This window comes from Rhinolophus hipposideros, assembly GCF_964194185.1.
Source record: "Rhinolophus hipposideros genome assembly, chromosome: 18".
NCBI classification, from domain to species: Eukaryota; Metazoa; Chordata; class Mammalia; order Chiroptera; family Rhinolophidae; genus Rhinolophus; species Rhinolophus hipposideros.
In genome coordinates, this window is record NC_138064.1 from 38,319,699 (window position 1) to 38,331,477 (window position 11,779).

Consider the following 11,779-nt stretch of genomic DNA (forward strand, 5'->3'; position numbering starts at 1 on the left):
AAAAGAAAAAGGAACCTACAAATACAATGTGTTGAAGGGTTAGTGTACTACGCGAACTTAGAAATATATGGCCTTTCACCTTCTTAAATGAAATGATTTAGTTTAAAATTTAGAAAATTTAAGGAACCAAGGTAGGTACTGGAAGAAATGGTTTTTGGGAAAAGTGAGGCTCTTAGCCTTCCTTCTTCAAAACATTTTTCCTGAGGGCAGACCTTGCGCAACATCTATAGAGGAGACAGGTTAGGAATCTAAGTTGCATTTCTTGCTTCCTTATTAATTCTGAAGTGTGGTATGGTCTGGTCACCAATACATCTAGACTTGACAGAAATCACTAGGACTAATGCATCAGCATGTGGAGGGCTTTTTGTTTATTCATTTGTTTGATTTTTAGAAAAAAATAGAATTGTTCAAAATAGAAACCAGTAATTATATTCTCTAGATCTAATTTTCTTCTTGAGGCAGATACAAATTCCAACTGTTCTGACCTTGTAGTGCCATCTCCCAAATTGGCATGTATTTTGACATATTTTGTGAAAGCAGTTTCTATTATGTTATATTTATTCATCAACACATGGTGAATTGAAACTGTTAAGCAAAATACAAAATATTACTAATAACCTATCTGCTATATAATATTAACAATCAAAAGAAATAATCTTCACCAGATGGTGGGACAGATCTGTAATATCCATTCATTTTTTATGTCCATAAAATACTCGAGCACAAGTCACAAATCAGAGGAAGATTTTCAAGTAAATCCTCATATTTCAGCTCTTTAGTTGTTTGAAATGAAACATAAATTCATGCAACCAAGGTTTCCCACCTGTGGGAAAGCACCCATGTCAGAGAATCACAAGATGTTGGTTTTCCCCGAGCAGCTCTACTAACTGAGTCTTTGGAATTGTCAGCAGGTCACTTTGTTCCTCTTGTTCTTGGTTTGTGGTCCTTTTTCAAGTTGTTGTATATAGGTATTATTAATAAATGCCCAATTGTGTAAAATGATGAGTTTCTTACATAAAGATGAATGACTACCTCATATGGATAAAAACATTTCAAACTTTTACTTGTCCACAAAACATTTCTACCAGCTCATTTTTCTGGTGGAAGGTGGTTATGTTGTAAGAGGAGAGAAACATCAGTATTTCAACCTTCACAAGCAGAAATGCTACTCACCTCCATGCTGGCTCTTTGTGAGACTATATTCCTGCCACTGTGTTTAGTTTTGTAGGCTGTGATCACTGAAATTAGGCTCCAGGAAATATATTTCGCTCCCATTTTCACACCTGGTGTTTATTTCTCAGCTTGTTAATAAACCTGTATCTTCATAGACTTTTCTGATTCTTATTTTTCCCCCTTATGTCTAGTTAATTGTAAATATGTTTTCCAGTTTATTTCTTCCATTTTCATTTCTTTGTCCCTCAGAAGAGACTGACTGGCTGGGGGTGGAGAGAGACTGAGCCTGTAGAACTCTACTCTAGGTTCCATTTCACAGTCATTGCTTTCCTTTATCAAAGTATGTTGCTCTATTTGGAGCTCAGAAATTGTTGATTGAATGAAATGAAGCCCAGCCTAAAACATAAACTGGGAGGCAATATAACTTAGTAATAAACAGAAGAGGACTTGTAAGAAAGTAAGTTTTAAATTCTAGTGTTTGCCTTGTTAACAACTTGAGCTGAGGAAAATTACTTTATCTTTCTGGGCATCCATTTTCTCTTCTTTAAAATGAGGATCAGAGTGCCTACCTCATAGGGTGCTTGTGAGTATTAAATCAGATAATCCATGTAATGTTTTAGCAGAGTTCTCGGCACATGGAATTGGTCAATAATATCATCTATTATTATGACATAGCATTAGTTTTATCACATCACCACCACAATGTCTCCACTGAGTGTCAGAATATCTATATTTGAAATTTATAATCTAAATCCATCTGTTAAGTGAAGGAACTGAATTTTTTGTTTGGTGGATAAGTCTGGTAACGTCTTTAGAGTTTCAAGTTGGCTTTTGGAACACCTTCAACTTCATATATGTTTGGGAAATTTTGTATGTGTTTTAACAGTTTTTTTGTGTTCCCATTGCATGCCCTGAATTTTGTTTTGGTTGTGACAGGTGCTTAATAAATATTTATTGACTGATCGCTTTCTTATTAGCTACCTTTTGTTTCTGGAGGTAATCTCTCTGTCTCTCTCTGTCTCTCTCTCTCTCTCTCTCTCTCTCTCTCTCCTCTGTCTCTCTCTCTCTTTGGTGGAGGGAGTCTCCTCAAATTCTTACACTTTTGATAAGCTACATATATAGTTGTAATATTTTTCTAACTACATGTCTAGTATCGTGATTTTGAAATTTCCTGTTCGGTGTATACTTGTACTCTTCCAGATGAATTTTCTCACGTGTGTGTGTATGTGGGTGTGAGTTTGTGGAATGCTCTAAAGGCAGTAATAACGAAGTAAATTCTGGCAAGGAATTAAAAAGGAGAGCTATCTTGGGCTTTCTGTGGAGATACCCTCTCTCTATATGTTTTTATTTTCAAGCATGATGATTTCGTCTACGCTAAAACATTATAATTGAATGTTTTTCAAGGTTAGTTTTCTGTCCTATTCTAAAAGTACAGTGTACAATTTTTAGTTCCATAAAAAGATTACTCATGATGAGGAAATATAGTCTGTGTAGACACAGCCTTCTTAGAATGCCTCAGTCCCAGAGAGAAGTCACAAGTTTATTAATGGCCTACTTTTCCTACACCAAGAAAATTGATTTCCCCTTTGTTTCTAAGGAAAATCATTTTGAGGGTACTCACCACTATGTGATGAATGGCACTATAAAAAACACGTGGGCCTTCAGGATTGAGAATACTGGTTTAAAAATTATTTATTCCATGCAGTCTAATTTTATACCCTTAAAGATATATCCAGTTTTGGAAAGTTATTTCTTTTTACTGTTTCCTTAACTTAACTGGCTTAAGTTTCCTTAACTTTACTGTTTTCCTTAACTTAATCTACATGTATAATCTATTACTCACGAAGCAGTAGAGAAGACAACATTAAATTTTGTTTTTAGTTGCTGATTCACCTTACCCTGAGTCCTATATTTTCTGGACTTTCCAACTGTAACCCAGAAACTTATTTCATGATTTATGTCATTTACTCCTCTACTGCTAGCAGAACTTACATTTTAATGCCTGGGACTTAGAAAAACAATTGAGTGGAATGGTGAGTATACTGATGACGAGTCTATCTTTTACTAAGATATTTACTTAAGAATCTTAAAACAAGCCTATATTTAGAACCAGATTTTAAATTAACAAAGTGAAAACCTGTTTCTCTCTTGTGGTTATTTCAGGCTTTTCTATTTTTAAAGTAACCTTCACATATAGTACCTCCATATAAATCTAAATATATCCTCTATATTGATATATGCATGATTTTAGCTTACTTTTCATGATACAGCTTAGTGATGAATTCAAGCTTAATTCTACCAATTTTTAAAATTGTCTTAGTGTGAAGGAGCTACTGTGTTCTAATAGAATTACTATATTGTGTTAATGTACACATCTAAACTATACACCCTATTATATTCCTAACACATTTTATTAATTATGGAAATCACTTTCATTTTAATAGTGAAATTTACATGACAACAGCTTCTGGGGCTCAGTGGAGCATCAGACCAGCATGTCACAGAATTCCTTTGTTGTGTGGGTGTTGACAGTGTTCTGTTGACATCAAATTTGCAATAAAAATGTCTCATAAATGTACATCCACATAGAACATTACTTAGAAGGGATCATCTCAATTTCACATAGGTCACTCATGTCCACGATGGAAAATTTCTTTACACTTACATTAGTAAAATAAATTATTAAGACTATATAATCATACATATCATATGGATGACCTGAAAGATGTGTCTTAAATATTTAGAAAACATGTCCAGATATAGAACTATCACCTCTGTGTTCTCTCCACATGAGAGAACAAAATGAGATTTTGTATTCTACAAGTCCTGTGCAAATGTTAGATGAAAACTCTAAAGCAGGCAAGAGAATGGACTGGTCCAGTGGGGTTATAATAGGGAGTAAGTAACAAGACAAATAGAACAAGGGGAAAATTAGGCTGACTATTACAACAAAGTTCTTAATAGACAGAACTATTAGACTGTGAAATAGACTTTCAAAGGCGCTGGAAGAAGTCATTACTTGAGCCATTTGAAATAAGACTGGACTGAAATACTCCAAAATACAGTATGCTATGGGGACCAAGCCTACATTAGAAGTGGAAGGAGGAGGATGACCTAATAGCTTCTACCGTCTCTGTGATTACTATGATTGTATTCATTTTTATGTGTTTAATCTTGGTGGATAATCTTCTATCATTTTATGCTACTTCTTGGGAGCAATTTCAACAAATTCATCTAATGCACAATTGGATGCATTTAACAGCATCTCAGAAGAGATGAAAATGCACAATAATCTCAGTGTAAAACAGCAAAGCAAGACAACTGTGAGTAAACAGTACTCGTTTTTGGGAGTAAGCCCTGGAGAAAACAATTCTCACCCTCAAACTCTGGCCACTTTCCAAGGTGCATAAATTTCATCCTGTCTGCCTGGCTTTCAATGGAGATTAGGTATTAATTTTCACTTCTTTTGTTTAATGGTATTTTGGGATGATGTTGAGTGCAGGACAACAAATTGAAATATTGCATCCCCAAGCTAGGAGGTAGCTAAGATCTGGAAAAAAATCTTGCAACAGTTTGTGACTGATGTCTATTAGAGGAATGGACAAGAAAGAGAAAATGGTTAATTTGAAGAATGGAGTTTGATGTGAAATAAGGAAGAGGGAAAGGTATCCCGGGAAGCTGTAAAAATGTTATTGCTGGGGATCTTTCAAAATAAGACCATCATCAATCTTGTGCGGTCTGGTTGACTACTTGTCATGAAGTAGAAAAGTGAGGCAGGTGACCTTTTGACAATTAAACTAGTTCTTTCATTCAATAAAAATATTCATTTAAATTTAATTAAAACTCAATTTTATCCTATCTTTGCATTTGTTCCACTTATCAATTTTAATTGCAGTGATATAAATTTAGAGAAGGGATCATTTTGCTGTTTGGTAATGTGTGAGGTAAATCATCTGATTTATATTCATTTGTTTTTGTGTGTATATCACAACTTTTAAAAAAGAATATCATACACAAACGAGAGGCTCACATTTTTTCGTTATTTATAATATTTTCTATTTATGTAGCTCTTCCTACATTTTTTCAACTTACTGATCACATATTCCTGAAGTGTGAAAAATACCACTCATTTTAAACAGAGAGACATCTCCCCCAAATCCCAAAATTTAACCTATTCCTTGTGTTGGCATAATTTTCTGTCCTTTAGATTTCACATTTCATTGGCAAGGATGTAGATCATAGAACAAGAGGTTTTATAGCTAGATTTTTCTGTGGGGTGGGGGGAGGGGCATGAAGACTTGTCAATACTAAAAGGTATTCTTACCTTTTATCCTTCCATTTAGGCATATCTATTAAAATTTTTCTTATATGCCTGCTGGATGATCAGAATCTGAAAGGATTCACAGGTGGGAGAAATCTTTGTAAATACAAGACACTGCCATTATGAAAGGAAAAATGTGATTTTATTAAGGTCTGGTGTGCAATAGCTTCCAAAATCTATTCGAATTCTATTGGACTATTTTGAGAAAGAAAAAAAAAAGTGCCTAGCACTATAGAATCATTAACTAATAATTAGAGTGTCCTAAACATCTTTAGTGGGAACTGTGTAATCCACAGGAGTTTAGTGTAGTGACAATCTAAATTTTTTGCCATGCCTATATAAAATCTATATTTTTTGCCATGCATATAGTTACACAATTAGATTTCAGGTAGCAGCCTTAAAATATGTGATCAGATAAACCAAAGCAGACTTAGATTTAGGTAAATGAATAACGTTTCTCTACATATGAATGCTATTTTCCTCAAAGAAACACAACCCAGCTTGACTGAATCGTTCTAAGGTCAGATAGTGCAAACTAAAGCAGAGAAACTCAAAGTAATGAACTATTGCCGAGGTTCTTAATTCAGAGTAACTTCAACTCACATTAACCTCAACTTTGAATATACAGATATGTAACTGTCTCTATATGTCAAACATACCACTATTCAAACAACAGAAATATTTTATTAGCACATTAGCTGACCAAGAGCACTGACCAAGGGTCTTTAGAAGTATAAAGTTTTGTTGTTATCAAAATGTACAACGCTTTAAAATACTTAAAATTCATAGTCATGTCCCCTTAAGATAGCTACCTAAAAGTGCTATTTATACCTTGGGGAGTATTCCACATTTGTTAACCTAGGGGAGGAACTAGAAGGAAATCTAAATGAAATCCTTAAAAACAATCTTGTTGGATATATTACCTAGTCTATTTCTGGATCGCGAATCTCCCGCCCTCTTTATGAGTTACCTCACTGTCAGATAAGAAAATGGAACAGGATGGATGAATTGGTATGCTTCCAGGCTGGCTTTTCCATTTTCCCCTCAAGCCAAAGGGAGCAAGGGACATGAGTTAGGGATCCTTTCCAAGTGTGTTTGAAGCAGAGAGAACCTCTGGCCGGCTGTGGCTGCAGAGTCCATCCCGGCTGCAGCACGGAGCAGGTCCCCCCGACCGCTTCCCACCTTGCCTGGCAACCTCCACACCCACATGAAACAGCCAGTGTGGCAACCAGTCCTCGCACAGTTTCCTGTGCACAAAGCCTAAAGAACCCCCGAATAGAAACGTATTCTGAGCCCAGAGCGGGGCTGGAGGCGTTTGGCTGATGAGACTGGTGTCTCGGGGGTCTGCGAGGTGCTATTTGTCCCTCCACCTCTCTCACTCTGGACCCAGATCTGTGCCCTGAAATCTGGCTCCCTCCCGGAGACACAGAAGTGCGCGCACACACACAAACTCTAACTCACGCACACCCACATCGCCTCTACCTCCACACACCCTCCCCACACCCAGCAGAACTGCAGGGAATGGTCGGTGCTCTGCCTCAACTTTCCCGGCTGCGCCTGCCCCACGCGGCACCCGAACCTCAGCGCCCTCGCTGGGCGCCCTCCAGAGGGACATGTCTTCCTCTGGGCCCCTTACCTCGCACCGACAACTCCTGGCAGTGGCTGGAGCTGACCGTGGTGGCAGCAGCGGCGGCTGAGCCTGCACCCGGGCTCTGGCTCATGGTTGTTCCTCCTCATCCGACACAAAAGAGGTAGCTCGCTGGCTTTGTCCTTCCCCGATCCAAGGGAGAACTTATTTTGCCCCCGAATTGGCCAACTTGTGCGTGCTGCTTCCTGTCACAGTGCCCCCGGCTCTGCCCCCGCCCCCTTCTGGCTGTTCGCTGGACCACTGCCCGGTGGCTGAGCATCCAGGCCTCCGAGGCAGTGGGGAGTGGGAAAAGGGAGGGTAGGAGAAGAGAAGAAGGAGGTTGGGAAAAGGGGGGACCCAGTGGTCTTCTGCGGAAGGGAAAGGAGTAGTTCCCAGCTGAGCCTCTCTCCTTCTCTTTACAGGCAAACAGACCCACTTCCCAGGCTTGGAAGCAACTTTCCTTCACCTTGGCCAAGCTGAAACCATACCGTCTAACTGGGACTCCCCTCAAAGGCACAGACCTTCCGGCATTCTCTCTTTCTCCTTCTCTCTTCCTCTTTTCCTCCCTCTCTCGTTCTCCCCCCCCCTTCCTCCCTCCCTTTTTAGGGGTGTATCTGCAGTCTTCAATGAGCCAGGGTACCTAGACGAGAGGAAAGCCAGGGCGTTTTGCCGGCTGCTTCGCCTTACTCTGTTTGAAATCCTTAGGCAGTGCGTGCAAAGGTTGGGAATTTCGGAGAGGTGGGGTGAAGGGGCGTGGGGAGGCAGGAGATCAGCGGCTCTAACTTTGAAGCTCTGCTAGAGCTCTTGGCCTGAGGGAGAGCAGGGACTAACAGTGGGCACTGGAAGAACTCTCCCGTGGTCCTGTGCACCGGTCTAACCGCATGCTAGAGGAGAAAGGGAGAGCGGAAGCAGAGAGGGAGCGAGCGAGCCAGGGAGGCCGGTGTGCAGCTCTGCCTCACCGGCAGCTCAACTGCACATTGCAAACCCCTGGAGAGGGCTTGTGCAGAACAATCTCTGGGTCAGGTGGGAGGGAGACGCTCCCGTTTCCTAGCAACCCTCATCAATCATCTTGGGATAGCTCCCTCTGAAGGAATTCGATTGGACAGCCCGTAGAGGGAAACCACGCCCCTTCAAGAATGCTGGACTGCTGCCTTTTCGCATTCTCCCAAATTTCTTGGGCGGAATAAGATTAGAGGAGAGTGCTGAATTATCTTCCTTCTTGTCCTCCTATGCTGCCACACTGCCCTTTTGTAGCGACCCCACCCACCCCCACATTAGTCCTTCTCTAAGTCCCACTTGTGGTTAGCAGACACAATGTTCTCCACAGAACCTCTTATTTCCTCTTAAAATTAAATAAATAAAAGCCTTAAATTGGTGACGTAGGCACAAAACAGAAAAAGGCACACGAAAATAGCTTTAATAGCTCCGAGCTACAGATAAAATCTTAAAGGTGAAAATTCAGGCACCTTTCTATATTTAGAAACACATTGTGCTTAATTTCAAAATCAAAACTTCACTGTCATTAATTTTCCCACCCTGATATACTAACTTTGTGTTAACTGAATTATATGTAACCAAAGACAATAAAATGTAATGCTTTCATGCTATGTTTATTTTTAAATAGTTAATGTTAAATTGTTTAAACTGCTTCCTTTGTAACCTAGACAAAACATGTTAACTACAGAAATAATTTTGCTACTAATTCCTTTAGAAGCCGGTGATATTTAGAAGACGTGGAATGTGTTTATACATTCCATTGTGGATGCCACTAAAACTAGAAAATTGAATATATTAAAAATTAAAATGTTACCAAGTAGTGAAACTCCAAAAATGCTAGAAGTTCCCCTTCCAATACCATTCTTTCCAGAATGCAGTAGCAGTGCCAAAATACAGGCAAAATCACTCTTCCTTTGTATTTCATTGCTGTTATCTAACGTGTATCACTTACGATAAACACATTAGACTTTCTTAAGAGAAAATGTTCACAATGTTTGTCCAATAGACAACTCTACATCAAGGAACAATGACACAATAATGAAGAAAATAAAGCTCTGTACACTGGAAGGGCTTCCATAGGCATGAAGCCATGATGGTAGCTTTTGGTTTCTTTCAGAATCTTCTAGAAGGTTCTTTTTTGCTCTTTAAAGACTTTATCAGACTTAGTCAAGATTGGGAGAGGTACAAGAGAGCTGATGTTTTTCTCTCAAAAATGTTGAGTAGCTGTGTTTGCACACACACACACACACACACACATACAAACACTGATGTGTAGACTGAACTGCATTGCCATAGTCTGCATCTAAGCTATTTAATACACTAAAGATGGTGATGTGTAGAGACTGTAATACTGAAGCAAGTTATCAGTCTGTTATCAGATCTGGCCTCATGCGACACTTCCCTTTTCCCCTGCCACATGTGCACAAAAAAATGATGAACATAAGGGCTTTTTAGCCTGGTGGTAGCATATTATCTGAATTAGAATCCTTAATTACTGTCACTTCTAGCTGTGTGACTTTGGGCAAATTTCTTAACCTCACTGTATCTTGGTTTCATCATCTGTAAAACAGGACTAATAATTGCTCATCCCTCTGTTACTTTTAGGATTAGTAAGTACCATGTAAGCAACATGCAAATGTTCGTTATTATTCTTAGTCTCTAGTTTATAGTTAACCAATGGTATTTTAATAGCTGATCCTACGTAATATTTCACTGCAGGCAAGTCGTCTTGTACTTTAATTCTTCCTTTTTAATTTAATTTAAATTCATCATTGACTGGAAACGTTAACTTTAGCATTTATTTGTTGGTGTATGTATGTGTGTGTGCGTGCACGCAGGCACATGTGAATGTTTTCAAGTTCCTTTTAAATGCCTCAGGGGATAGGACTAAAGAACAGCCTCTGGATAAATGACATGTCAATTAGGAAATGACTTCTCTTCTTCCCACCCTTCACCCTCCCCCAAGTATTCTAACTGGGCTGTGTTTTTAAACAACTTTAGTTCCCTCTTTTAAGTACCTCTGGTATTGCATGTTTATCTTTATCAAGCCTTTTCAAGTCAATGTGTATTTGGACATCTAGACCACTCTTTCTAGTTCATAATTTTATATTAGATTGATTAATTTTTACTAATCTATCTGTATTTATTTAAATGATTAATCATGATCTTCTATTTCTATTTAGGATCCCTTACAGTTAATGCCTTGACTTCTGCTATAATACCTTTTGTAATATGGCCATAAAGCATACCATCCTTCATTCAGAAATAAGCTTGAGAGTTTATGTGCTGTCATTAATTACAAATAAAATGCCCTCCATGTCCCTGTTCCAATCCAAAGTTCACTCTCACCAGCATTCCCTTGGGAGTGAATCTCTATTGGCCCAATCCAGAAACCAATTTCATTGTTGGTTTCTACTACCACTCAGCAGTCTGCAATTATTTTCATCATGCATAGGATGATCAGGTGTCTAGTTTGTCTGGGATAGAACTATCCCAGACATCTATTGTGTGGGTATATTCACAGTGCTCACTTTATTTTTCAAAAGTGTCAAGTTTGAGTACTAAATTATATGGCTACCTGAACCCTCTAATCACCTGGCTGATATCTCTTGCCTTAGCCTTCCCTTGCTCTATCTGCCACGTAACTGTTAAATTCCTCTGCGTAAATTTTCTAAGATATGACTGATCAGTTTGGGAGGCCTATAGTATATGTCTCTGTAAATATATAATATACATAGAAAAATATTAAAATTCACATTTAATTTGCTTACGAATATGCCTCGTTTATTTTTCAACTTCTTTCAAAATTTGTTCCTTTGGATCATCTGTAAAGTCTAATTTTAATTACGGTTACACAATATAAAAGCAAAAATATTCTAGTCTTAATTTTGATTGAAGCTTCCAAGGCAAGAGACACCAACGACTCCATATTCCAAAGCAAGAGTTGCCAGGAGCCCTGTGCTGGGTTTGAGTGGAGTATCTTTAAAGCACGTAGATTAAAAAAGAGTTGAAGTTCAAGAAGCTGAAAGAGGAAGGAAGTTGGAGTTTAGAAAATTTTTGTTTATGCTCTAAATATGCAGGCCCAGGATAGGAGTGTGTGTGCTTTTTCCTCACTTCATCTCTAGTGAGGGGTGCTGCTGCTACAGCGAAGCCACTGCTATGTTCCACTGGAATTAGGGTGATGCAGTAGACTGCTTTATAAATCACAGCAGAAAAAACTATTAAGTGTAAGAGGAAGTGTGCTGATTGGTCTCCCAGAGGGCTGAAAGAAAAGAAGGCTAAACTTAGTGGGTAGGTTACATTCTCACCTATGACACGTAAAAGGGGTTGGTTTCCATTTACATTACTTGATGGGAGAGTGAGCACAGAGCAAGGCATGTGTTTTCTTCGACCCTAACCAGAAGGGCCTGGTGGAGAAACTTCGGATCCCCAGTAGACAGTCTGCGGAGCACACAGTACTATGGGAACACAGCTGTGTAGGCTGTACACTGCACGAAGATGTCCAGTGGTGGGTGAGAAGGAGTTGTGTGCCCAGCGTTCATGTGCCAGGCTGCACTAACCTGAAGGGTTAATTACAAAGGGTGTCTTTAAATAATTCACCAATCTGGAGGGGGCGCCTTTTTCTAACTCACATACAGGGTGCTAGGAGAAGCGAGAAGGTG

At 39.0% G+C, this 11,779-nt stretch overlaps 1 protein-coding gene across 1 annotated transcript in view; it reads right to left on the reverse strand.

Moving 5' to 3' along the window:
• The window catches only part of GRM3 (glutamate metabotropic receptor 3), a 229,898-nt gene extending 222,600 nt beyond the window's left edge, over positions 1 to 7,298 (reverse strand). The window contains exon 1 of the mRNA XM_081079463.1: positions 7,131 to 7,298. The gene's annotated coding sequence lies outside the window, so the exon portion shown is untranslated. The remainder of the gene's footprint in view (positions 1 to 7,130) is intronic.
• Between the last annotated feature and the right edge of the window lie 4,481 nt (positions 7,299 to 11,779).